The sequence below is a fragment of the Lissotriton helveticus genome, chromosome 2_1, assembly GCF_964261635.1.
Source record: "Lissotriton helveticus chromosome 2_1, aLisHel1.1, whole genome shotgun sequence".
Taxonomy (NCBI): Eukaryota; Metazoa; Chordata; class Amphibia; order Caudata; family Salamandridae; genus Lissotriton; species Lissotriton helveticus.
This window is the reverse complement of record NC_136059.1, coordinates 362,760,396-362,772,693: the sequence shown is the minus strand read 5'-3', so window position 1 is coordinate 362,772,693 and position 12,298 is coordinate 362,760,396. Positions and strand designations below refer to the sequence as shown.

At 46.8% G+C, this 12,298-nt stretch overlaps 1 protein-coding gene across 1 annotated transcript in view; it reads right to left on the bottom strand.

Annotated features, from left to right (window-relative positions):
• The window catches only part of WDR70 (WD repeat domain 70), a 1,775,496-nt gene that overhangs the window by 472,027 nt on the left and 1,291,171 nt on the right, over window positions 1-12,298 (bottom strand). The gene's annotated exons all lie outside the window — the stretch shown is intronic.

The following is a 12,298-nucleotide window of genomic DNA, read 5'->3' as shown; positions in this document are numbered from 1 at the left end:
ATCTTGATCACCACTGTGGGAAGCTGAAGGTCAAGGACCTCAGCTACAATGTGCACCACCATTGAAAGAGATGAACCCTCTTCCTTATCAATGGTAGGACGAGAAAGCATGCAAGTGTCTGGGGAGGTATCCAGACCACTGCTCTCACCCAGTTCTCCATACCAGTCCATGTCTTGATCGTACTGCAGGTATTCTAAAGGGTCCAACGACCCCTCCTATTCTTCTCTCAATCTTGGCCTGTCCAAATAAGGCTCAGGGAACAACATAGGACCAATGTGCCTTGTGAGCGCCGGTTGACACGATGTCGGCTTTATGTAGTCAGTGATCAAAATAAGGCTGGTGGCACTGGGAGCATCAGCATCACGACCGGCATCTGGTAATGTCGCAGTGGCATTACCAGTGCCGGTTCAGGTCCCTGTCCAGATCCAGGGGGTGAGTGGGGGTGGAAATCGGCACCCCATGGGGTCCTACATCTCGCAGGAGGGGTCAGGCTGCTCAAAAATGAGGCTCATGGCCTCAGAAAATTCTCCAAGTTGAGCAAGGGTTGCTCTGGCTCCAGGAAAAGCAGGGAGGCACGGAGCCGTCTCAGGCGCAGGTTCTGACAAATGTGGCCTTGAACGCCGATGTTCCTCCATTGTGCGGTCGACGAACGGGGAGAAGTAGAAGCATGGTTCAACTACTTGTAATTCTTATTCCTGTTATCCGAGTGTCCCGAGGATTGTGAATGGGACGAAAAGGACTTGAGACTACTGGAGCAGTTCAAGAACCTTTCTGGTTGCGCTTCAGACATCACAGGCAAATCAAATGTGGGGTGTCACCAACATGGCGCATTGACAAGCACCGCACGGTTTTAACCCTGAGACCTTCCTAGTTGGACATAACTTCCTACACACCCAAAAAGGGGCTGATAAAAAGTAAAAAAATCCTATCAAAAAGTGACAGAGGGTAGCTCTCTTTACGGATCAGCGATTGACTGGCACGGAAAGAAAAAACTGATGTCAGTGCGCAGAGGTGGCACCTATATAGGTGGCACAGATGACGCCAAGCGGAGCCAACCGATGCCAACTACCGGCATGGAGGAGTATTGCGTGAAGAAAGAATTCTGGATCCAGTCTGACGCATGGGAAATCTAAAGGTAAGGAATCTGTGGCTAGATGTCTCTATCAGATACAAAGGCCCTCTGTGTGTGACTTTACAATACAAATTAACGATTACAAATGACAAGAAGTTACTTGTAAAAGGCAGGGTTGACAGATACTTCCGCTTTCAGCAGCACCACTGCTGAGACCTTTTAGCCACTTTTAAACCCTAGTGAAACGAAGCGCACACGAGATTAGCGCACTCCTCAAACTCTTAATTACATTAAATGTGTTTCCCACCAAGACCTCAAAGCGGTAATGTGAAAAGGGCATTATACAAGAGTATGAAATATTTATCCACTTTTCACAAAAGAATAAATCCTCTATGCTTCTTTACTGCAAAAACATCTTTAAAAGGGCATGTTTACTGAACTTAACTTACCTGCAGCTTTCAAGGTTACACTCACTGCTTTTCAAAAGGGGACATACAGACAGGGTCAATAATTATACAGATGTTACTACGAAATGGCACTCAAATGTATCGACCTCAGAAGGGTAGACGACTGGGTGGGCCTTGCCTGCATTAGAACTTGTAACCTGCAAGTTTAAGTGGTAGCGATCAAGTCACTAAGCCAGTCTGTCTCCTAAAGTGTGCAAGTTATGACTAAGTAAGGAAACCATGTGATATTAGCATTTAAGAAAACAGTCTTTCTAGTAACCGAGACATCCTGGCAAATGATAACATCAGCAGTACCATTTACACCGGCTCTGTAACCTATACAACACAGTGTGTGCTCCGGCGGGCACAGGAATGGCGGCTCGTAAACAGTGACAGAGAAATATCAATTTCAGTGCGGTAAAGTCAACAGCCCATCATCAGGAATGCGACTGGTAAGTGCTTCCATGAGTGCAGTCTACTTCGAGATGCTTATCTGCGACACAGAATGAATAATGCCTGCCGTGAGCTAGGCCTCTCCGCTGTGTTTGTTTGCGTCCTTTTCGGCTGGTTGTGATCAGTTAATTAAATGGAGATTCGTGCATTTGAGGGGCGGTCGGTGACTTGACAAAAGGATCAGATCACTCCCAAACCCACACCTTTGATGACTTAAAAGTAATTTGACTTAAATAGATCTGCAAGAACTGGGCACCACAAGTACAAACAAAAAATTTAAAAAAAATTAAGCGGGGAACAGCCCATGATTGCAGGCAGCCTGGGGGAACAATTATTATTAGCAGTTATTAACTAAATGTTTACGCTTTGCAACCTCTCCGATTTACCCTCTGAGGCCACACATCTTTTTTAATGTGCCATTAGATTACAATTAATTTAGTAGGAGGTTGCTCATGGCTGTCGGCAATCATAGTGTAAGCAGGCATGCGTTTTAAATAAAGATTTTAAACGCTATATAGGGCAGCATAGGGTTACAATGCGTGTGAGGTTACATCCACTACCACTAAAACTTAAGTAAAATTAGGCCATTAGCCTGGAGGTAAGCAGCCTATTCTTGAAATAAAAGGACAAGTTACTTACCTTCAGTAACACTTTATCTGGTAGAGAGACTATCTAGCTGCTGATTCCTTACCTTAGGACCTTACTTAACCAGCGCGTCACGCTGCATCTCGAAATGTTTACATGAGCAGTATCCCCGCGCGCTGGTAGGGGGGCGTCGATGGGCTCGCTTCAAGGGGTTGAACCACCAGGGAAATGCCCTTACGTTTCAGCTGTGTCCCCAGATACAGGGCCTTATGACAGAGGGCCCATGACCACACCCCCCTCCCCACCTTCTTGCTGCTGAACCACATGGCAGTGGTGTTGTCTGTAACCACCTGCACTAGCCTTCCCTTGATATAGGGTAAAAAGGCTTTTAATGCCAGCTGAATCGCCCGGAGCTCCAGAAGTTTGATGTGGAGTGCTGATTCCACCAGACACTAGAGGTCTCTGATCTCAACCTCTCCTAGATGGCCATACCATCCCAGGAGTGAAGCATCGGTCACCACTGTCAGATCTGGTTGGGGAAGGAAGAGGGGTCTGCCACTGACTCAATTGCAGTTCATTGACTAACAGAGCAGGTCTTTTACAATTCCATCCTAAATCTCGCTCATGTCGGAGAGATTTCCCTGACTCTGCACCGACTGGAACACCCATATGCCAGCAGGCATGTGTCACAAGAAGGATGCTGAAACCCATGAGGCCTAGCAGCCTCAGATTCAGTCTCACTGAAGTCCAGGATAGACACTGAAACATTGGTATCACAGCTTCACTATCTTGGACTGGCAGTTCGGGTGGATGGGCCCAAAACTGACCCGTGTCTCAAACCGCTCCGATTAAAGGAGCGTCTGAGAGGGAGTCAGGTGTGACTTCAACACATTGATAGTGAACCACAGCAAATGCAGGAGGTCCGCCGTAGTCTGGAGGTGGAAGACAAAAGCCTGAGTCAACAGCCAGTCATCGACACCCCTGATCTCCGCAGATGAGCTGCAACCACTGTCATCACCTTGGTGAACATCCGAATGGAGCTGGGAAGGTCAATAGAAAGCACAGCGCACTGAAAGTGCTTGAGGCCCACCGTGAACCGCAGGTTACGTCACCTGTGGGCAGGCAAGATGGTAATGTGAAAGTATGCGTCCTATAAGTCCAACACTACCCTCCAGTCTCCCGAGTGCAGAGCAGACCAGACTTGAGCGAGCGTGAGCATTTTTAACTACTTCTTCTTGAGGAAGAAATTGAGAGGGCACAGGTGTAGGATAGGATGAAAGCCTCTGTCCTTCTTGGGAATCAGAAAGAAACAGGAATAGCACCCACGACCTGCTTCTGGCAACTGTACCCTCTCTATGGCTCCCATGACCAAGAGACGTCACTTTCTGGAGGAGCAAAGAAAGATGGTTCTCAGTCAGTCTGTCACAAGCTGCATGGATGGAGGGGTAGTCTCAAAGGGAAGGGAGCAGCCAATCCGGGCAATCTGTATAACACACGGGTCTGATTTTACAGACCGCCAGTGTGCAGATGATGGCGTATTGTGCCTCCCACTGGGTGCCCATGATGTTAAGGGAGCAGACTATAGGTGATTGGAGGCTGCGGCTGCCTGGGGGCGGGTGGTAGACTAGCCCGACGTCTGGCTTTCAGACCCACGTGTTCTGAGGTTACTGCATCCTCAGCCAAGCAGAGGCCGAGAAGCTCGCGCGCTGCGGTGGCTGGATGGGTATAGAAATGGCTGGAAGCCTCTTCCGTGGCCACGAAAGGAGGATTGGGAGTGGTGAGGGGCCATGGAAAGGCCCAAGGACCTGGCCAACGCTCTACTGTCCTTAAAGCACTACCACGCTGAATCAGCCTTATCTCCAAAAAGATGGGAGCCATCAAAGGGCTTGTCCATAAAAGATGCCTGGACAAACCCACAAAAGCCAATTATCCTCAGCCAGGCGTGGCACCGTAAGGCCACCTTCAATGAAACCACTCTGCCCAGTGAGTCATGGCATCCAGTCCACACTGGATGGTGAACTTGGCTGCATCTCTCCCATTAGTAACAGCCTGAGAGAGGATGGCCTGGGCCTCCTTTCGGACTGTCGACAGCACCTGCGCAACCGCATCCCACAGAGCATGGGAGTAGCGGCCCAAAAGACGCACAGTATTCACAGACAGTAGTGCCAGGCTGGTTAAAGAAATCATATTCTGCCTCCGGGTAGCCATGCACTTAACAAATGCATTTTTCATTTAATTTCATTTCCTTAAGGTGTCCTCTTGGATTCCCTATCCGGGGATGCGGTAGGGAATGCACCATGGGAAGTGGAGGCTTGGACCATCAAGCTCTCCGGGGTAGGATGTTGTGTGAGGAAGCTGGAGTCCCCTGGAGCTGGGCAGTGATAGCAGGTAATCGTCCTGTTCACAGGAGCCACTGTGTTCGGCTTAGACCAAGTCCCAAGCAGGATGTCAGTAAGTGCCTCATTGAAAGGGAGAAGCGGTTCCGATGGGGGCACTCCCAGCTGAAACACTTCCATCAAGACATTAGTCTTGACTGCCGCTGAGGACAGGATAAGACCCAGGACCTCGGCCGCCATCTCACCGCCATTGCAAATGATGCTCCCTCCTCCATACCCATGGTAGGGGAAGAAAGCATGCCAGTATCTGGATAGGTAATGAGTTCACTGGCTTCCGCCAAATCATCCTACCACTCCATGTGCGGGTCAAAGGCTTAGTATTCTTTAGGGTTCAACAAACCTCCCCGATCCTCCAAGTTCTAGCTCAAAATAATAGGGCTCAAGCTCTTGTCTGGAAGGCATAGCTCAGGCAGAGTCAGGCGAAGGAATTGGGCATCAGAATAGGAGTTACCAGTAGGCACCAGGAGCGTCGGCATCCGGCACGGCTTTGAAGTGCCGGTCCAGATCCATGTGTGGATCCAAGGGGCAGAGTGGAGCCTGATCCAGATCCTTCAGCGTGGATCCAGTAGGGGCCCTTCCCAAAATTAGGGACCCAAAAGCACGCCAGCAGGAGAGCAGGTCGCTCAAATATGAGGCGCTGGGACTCATAATATTTATGAAGCTGAGCTTCGGTTGCTCCGGCTCCCAGAATCTAGAGGAAGCGCGCAGCTGACGGAGGCGCTAGCTCAACCGCTGAACCAGGCTTCATATGTCGACGTTCCATGTCTTGTTGGCCGACAAACGAGGTGTAGTCGAAGACCACTTAGACTGCTTGCTCTTCTTTTTGCAGTGGGACTTATCTGAATGACGCAATACCCTCGAGTGCAGCGGAGATTTTCAGCTCTGCCACTGATCCCGGGCCATCCTCTCGATTGAGATCGACCAAGACCTTGAGGGACTGCTTCCTCAAGACCTTTGGGTTCATGGCTAGGCAGTCGTCGCAAGTCTTAATGTTATGGTGGGTTTGAGGCACCAAAGGCAAACAAGATGCAGGTCCGTCACAAACATTGGTCGGTGATGGGCACTGCAGGCCTTGAAGCCTGCCTTCCTAGAGGACATTCCTGCCACACCAAGAGAAAAATCTAGAGAAAAAAAAAACTTGACAAAAGTCGAAAAAAAAGCTCAGTTAAAAATTGACTGAAGGGGTAGCGCTGACTAGCACGAAAAGAAAAAAACTGACCTCAGCGGGCTGGGGTGGCACCTATGTAGGCACCACACACGTCACAAACGGGGTGTACGATACCATCAGAGCAGATAAACGCCATCTACTGGCACGCAGGGGTACTGCTCACAAACAAATTCAGAATCCAGTCTCACACTCTGGGATAATTCTATGGTAAGGAATCTGCGGCTGGAAGGCTTTATCAGATATATAGTTTTCATAGCCAAAGGCTTGACTGCAACCAAGGCAATAATTAATCTTCACAGTAAAGTGTTGACTAATGGAACATATTAAACTGTGACCAGAAACGATCCTCCTCATAGACTTGGCCAAGTGAAATTAAACTCTGAACACAGAAACAAAATTAACCTAACAAAGTCCTTTGATACTCCTCTTACTTTCATATACATGTGAATTTCCTATCTCCTCATGAGACTAAAGAGGACGAACTGTAATGATAAGTTCTGAAGCAGGATTCTTTGACTGCAGAGACAGATACAGGCTAGTGCTAAAATCGAGATCTGCAGAAAGATGGGAACAGTCGCAGCTAAATGAAAACACACAAACATCTGATTAAAAGTTCAAACATAAAGCCCTGGTTTTTAGAGTTGATAGTATTTTGGGCAGTACCAGATGTATGGGAAATGCAAGATATTGATTTTTTCCTGTGATATGTTATTAATGATTTTTTTCATTTCAAAGTATTTTATTGAGTTTTTCATACAGGTAAATTCGCTTTACTGTTACAGGGTACTAGCCAATCTTGGTTGATGTTGTCTTGATTACAGGTAGGTGACATACATGTTAGACTGTAACCCATTCTAATGTCTTGTTAGAAGATTAAGGACAGCTTTTAACCACTAGATTATTCTCCAATGGCCTCTTGATTATACGTCTGTTCAAAGTCAGCATAGTTTTACATTGGGAAATAGAAGTAAAGCCGCTCCCCCAGAACCCTAGGTGATGGTGGGAAAAGAGGAGGGCATTTTAAGTTTTTTCTAGGAGTACATGTTCATATCATTACAATTCTGACAACTTCACATACAATTATGGCAACTGCACATGCTCCTTTATTTCTCCACATCACAGGCTCCCTTAGTCTTCCACATGTAGTATGGCCTACTTAACAAAATAACGCTGCTTCTGTGGCTGGTGCCCCTAACCCAGTTGACAGCTTTAGTATCAGCAAATGGAATAAGTAACTCTGGTGCCTATATGAATGACAGCTGAGAAATCTACTACTCAACAGAGAAATCAGCCTTTCATACCTCTGCCCCCAGTGTCCAAGAGCAATGTAAGCAAGATGGAAGAGGGGTTATCAATGCCACGGGCAGTAGGCAAAGGGTCATCCCTGACTTTCTCAAGAAAACAGTGAAAAGGACAAGCCTGTTAACAAACAAAAGTGAGGTTAGGCCTCTATTTGTGATGCCTTTGACATGGTTTTCTCACCCAGACATTAAGTAGGAATATAATGCAAAATCCGGAGGGTAGCTCTTTGGGCATATTTATTATTGTTTATGATAAACCTATAGAGGAAGGGAGCAACAATTCAAAGCCTAATTGCCATGATTACGATCCAAAGTACAGACCGAGAGCTAAAGAATCCTAACAAATTGAATAAATTGCTTCACTACTTACCAATCTATGTTGTTATAAAAGGTTTCCCGGGCTGAGCTCAGAGATGGCATAACAAATCTACTGGGGCTCACACTAAATTTTGAGTGGGCTTGTTTGAATTGATCCACAAATGACTTTAACCATCATGGTTGTGGCTAATCGGCCCACACCATGATAGCGGAGATGGAGTCTTTCATACTACAGCTCTGAAAACTGGGCCAAGTACCACCCTCTCTGCACTTGGAAGACCAGGGGACCCTGCAAACATCAGGTCAGGATTGGCTTTGCGCCCTCTGGAATAGTTAGCTACCACCAGGTGCCCCACACCCTGGAAACACGCTGAGCTTTGTCTCCAACAGTCTCTTTTCTTCAAGAGCCGGGGACTCTCCTTCTCTCTCTAAGTAGGCAGGCTGGTTTCTAGGAGTTTATGCCAACCCTCAGATTCTACAGCAAGTTGAAGATGTCTGGTGATATATTTTCACTGCTAGGAGACTGACTGTCATGCATTCTCTAGCCCTGTTCACACAGCAGTCAAACACCTACTCTGGGAAGCACTCCCTTCTCTGATCATGAAGGATTTGGAATTAACAAGTTCAGGTAGTTTAGACCCCACTTTTATACAGAATGTTCCCACTGGGGCTGTGGATTCGCCGTAGGGGCTGTGAATTCACTGTTGAGGCTGCAGAACCGGTTTGAGATGGTTCTCTTTCAAATTTAAGTAAGTAAATTCTGTATTGCAGATTCATAAAAATCATCGCAATTAACAGCACATGAAATAAAATGTACATTTAACATAATTAAAACAGCAATCTATTCATTACAACGTGCAGGGTGACTGTAACCTATTTAATTAAAAAGTTCAGTGCTAAGCGGCAACGCTTGAGACGGTAACGGCGACAACCAGTCACTAAAGTGCGTTGTAGTGCAAACCGTTAGGTTTCTTTAGGGTTCGCAGTTTGCTGTAAGAGACACTTTCTCACTTTCAGCAGGAACTTTGTGCTTCTGCGAGAAACCTAAGTTTTGTGCCCATTTAGACACCCCGTCAGCATTTAATTAAGAGGCCGTTCCTAGAATTAGCTGGTTTGAAACAGTAACGGCAAGAAATAGTCACTAATGTGTAATGTAAAGTTAAGATTCACAGTTTGCTATGGCAGCAACCTTATTACCTGCAGCAGAAACTTTGTGGCCCTGCAGGAAAGCTAGATGTTGTGCTTATTTAGGAAAGCCATCACTGCATGGAGACAGGATATAATCTGAAGAGCCCTCAGAACATAATAGTGTCTAAGGTGAGCACCAGCTGGACAAAAGCACAAGAAGGGTAGTACACTTTCTTCTGAGTGGCCGCATAAACAGCATTGGGTGTCCGGCCAGGATTATTCCACACAGGGTTCTAATCCTTTGATAGAAAGGCACCCATGCGGGATAAAAGGAGTGAATGTTGAATGGGCGCTGCAGTGTGGTTTGTGAGATACAGTTGTGGTCTCCAGATGGTGTAGGAATGCAAAACTGTCCATCCATACCTTTTGGATTTTGCTTATTCAATGTTATGTTATGTTAAATGGCTATTTATAGAGCGCACAGCTACTCAATTGAGTGTCCCAGCGCTGAAGCAGGATAAAGGCCAAGCCAAGCAGGGTGACCCCTGCACTGGATATTTAAAGCTGAACCAACCAAGTTTTCAGAGATTTCCTAAATGCAAGGAGATCCTGTATCAACCTTGAGTCCACCAGTAGATTGTTCCACAATTTTGCCGCTTGCACCTGGAAGGAGCGACCCCCGATATGTGCACGAAGGTATCTGGGGGTCCATGCCAGTTGAAGTGCTGCAGACCTAAGTACACGGTCAGGGTGGTAAAATTAGACTCTCTTCGTAATGTACCCAGCCCCTAGGCCGTGGAGAGCCTTAATAGCCAAAACCATGGCCCTGAAATGGATCCTTTTGCGGACAGGGAGCCAATGCAAGGATTTCAGCTGCGTGGACATGCAGGCTCTGGGGCCGAGCAGGAGTATTGCTCTTGCTGCAGCGTTCTGAGTCACCTGCAGTCTTGCCAGTAGATACTCAGGCAGCCCCAGATAGAGTACATTCACGTAGTCCAACCTGGAGATTATTAATGCCTGGACCACCGTTTTTCTGTGGGTGATAGACAGGATGGGCAGGAACTGTTTCAGCATTTTAAGCAGGCCAAAGCAAGAACCAGCCACTGACTGGATCTGTGTCATGGGAAGATTTCCATCCTGCTTCACCCCTAGATTTTTCACTACCTTTACGGGGGATGTGGGAGTGGACATGTCAGAGGGCCACCAATTGCGCCAGAGGTTGCTGGGGCGGTGGCCAAAGAAGATGATCTCCGATTTACCAGGAATACATTTAAGCTGGTTGCGTTGGAGCCAGGAGAATACTTCTGTTAGACAGCTGTTCATCATGTCTCCCTTGAAACCCATGTCTTTGTTGCAGGTAAAGAGCAGCTGCGTATCTTCAGCGTATGATACTATTTTTGCGCCATGGTTCTCCGCCAGAGTTGCTAGGGGTGTCATATATAGATTAAAAAGGATGGGGCTCAAGATGGAGCCCTGGGGCACACCCACCTCTAGAGGGGGGATCGGGGCAGCAAAAGGTGTGACCCACACTGTTTGCCTGGAGGTCCTTTAAAAAGGAGGTAAACCATTCAGTACCATACCCCTGAACCCACACTCCTGAAGTCTCCGCAGGAGGTGGTCGTGGGGTACTGTATCAAAAGTCGCCGATAAATCCAGCAATATCAGTATGGCTTTGCCGCCTCTATCCATTACCTCCTTTATTGCTTCAGATGCTTCCAGAAGTGCCGTCTCTGTGCTGAAGTTAGCCCTGAACCCAAACTGACTCTGGTGGAGTAGAGAGTTAGTTTCAACAAATGCAGTGGTGGCATTGTTCACCACTTTTTCCAGGGCTTTGGACAAGAAGGGTAGCAGAGATATAGGCCTGTAGTTGGAGGCTAGTTCAGGATACAAAGTTGATTTTTTTTAAAAAGGGGCAGAATTTTGGCTCTCTTCCACCTGTTGGGGACCTGGCACGTCTTCAGGGAGAAATTCAAGATCTGCTTGACCACCGGATTAGTGCTATCAGCGATTGATGCAAGAGTATGGGCCGGGCAAGGATCAGAGGGTGAGCCGGATCTAAGTCTTTTCATGACTTCTAGAGTTTTTTCCATTGGGATCATTGGAAACTGTTCAAAAGAAGGTCTTCTACCTTGTATTTGTGGGGAGTTTGGCGCACCCTTGTCACTCTGCACCAGGGTGTAGTGTAGCTCCTATTTTCCCAATAGGCTCTGCGCATTGGAATAGTACCTACAGCAGTAAAGGCCTAGGCCAGACGTTAACTAGGTCTACTACTGTCGAAACTAGACTTAATTTTTGGGTTTGCCAGCTAAGCTCAGAGTTCGCTAGAAACTTTCTCGAATGTTCAAGGAAGGATGAACTCCCCTGATTAGACAAGAAGGGATTTAGTTTCTGACAACCATAGAACATGACAACTTTGCTCTCCCCTAATCAAGAGTCAATCTCGAGAGTCGTGTGAGCACAAGGCAATTATTTTACTCAGTCAGTACGTGCATTCTTAGTCTCATCAGAATGTAGAGAAAAGGAAGAGACGGGCGTGTTCAATAAAAGATGTTATTTATTGATCAGTCTCTTTTCTCGTACAAGAGAAATGGATCGATATTATTGCAATACTTATAGTTAAGTAAAGTGCATACATTAGAAGCAATAGTATAAAATAATACTGTAAAAACATTGATATGGTTTCTGAGCCATATGATGTTTAAAATGATTAAAATATATTTACATACACATATACATTTGACTAAACGTACTCAACTGGTGTTTCTAAATACGCCTACCCCGTGTACCTGACCTAAGTCTAATGCGTGGGCGGGAATAGAAAGTTACAGTTTAGTTTAAGTTTGTTTTTGCCAAGTGAATAACTAAAGAATTCTCTAGGAGGGGTTATTCAGTTCTGTACCTGGAATTTAGGATGAATGAGGAATGGTATCTCTTTCTCTGCTCTCGATATTCCAGGCTGCCTGCGAGGGCTGCCCAGAAGCGCCGGTGCTGGGTCTCTCGGCTTGAGATAGCAGCGCGTCTCTCAGCGCGTCAGGAAGGCGGGGCTGCTGCCTGCGGGGTCTGCTTCTGCTCTCGGCTTCGGCAAGTATGGCTGCTCCGTCTTGTCACCACGCGTGTGTTTGCATAGGGCAAGGTCGGCAATATTTATACCTTAAAGGTGCCGAGATTGACGTAAGGATGGACATAGGTACGTCAATAAAGATGTCATACGACTTGCTCGTTAGCACATTCTTTACTAAAGTTCTCTGTGAAATCAAAACAATGGCCGCACGGATTATCCAGGTTGTCATAGGTTTGATTTGTTATGAGAACGTCGTATGCCTTATCAGGGGCTGGAGGAATATCGCTTGTCTAATTAGATCTCAAGCGTTATGACCTAATCAGATAACACGTTCCTGTGCCGTAGTGTGACTGCGTCAGATAACGGTATC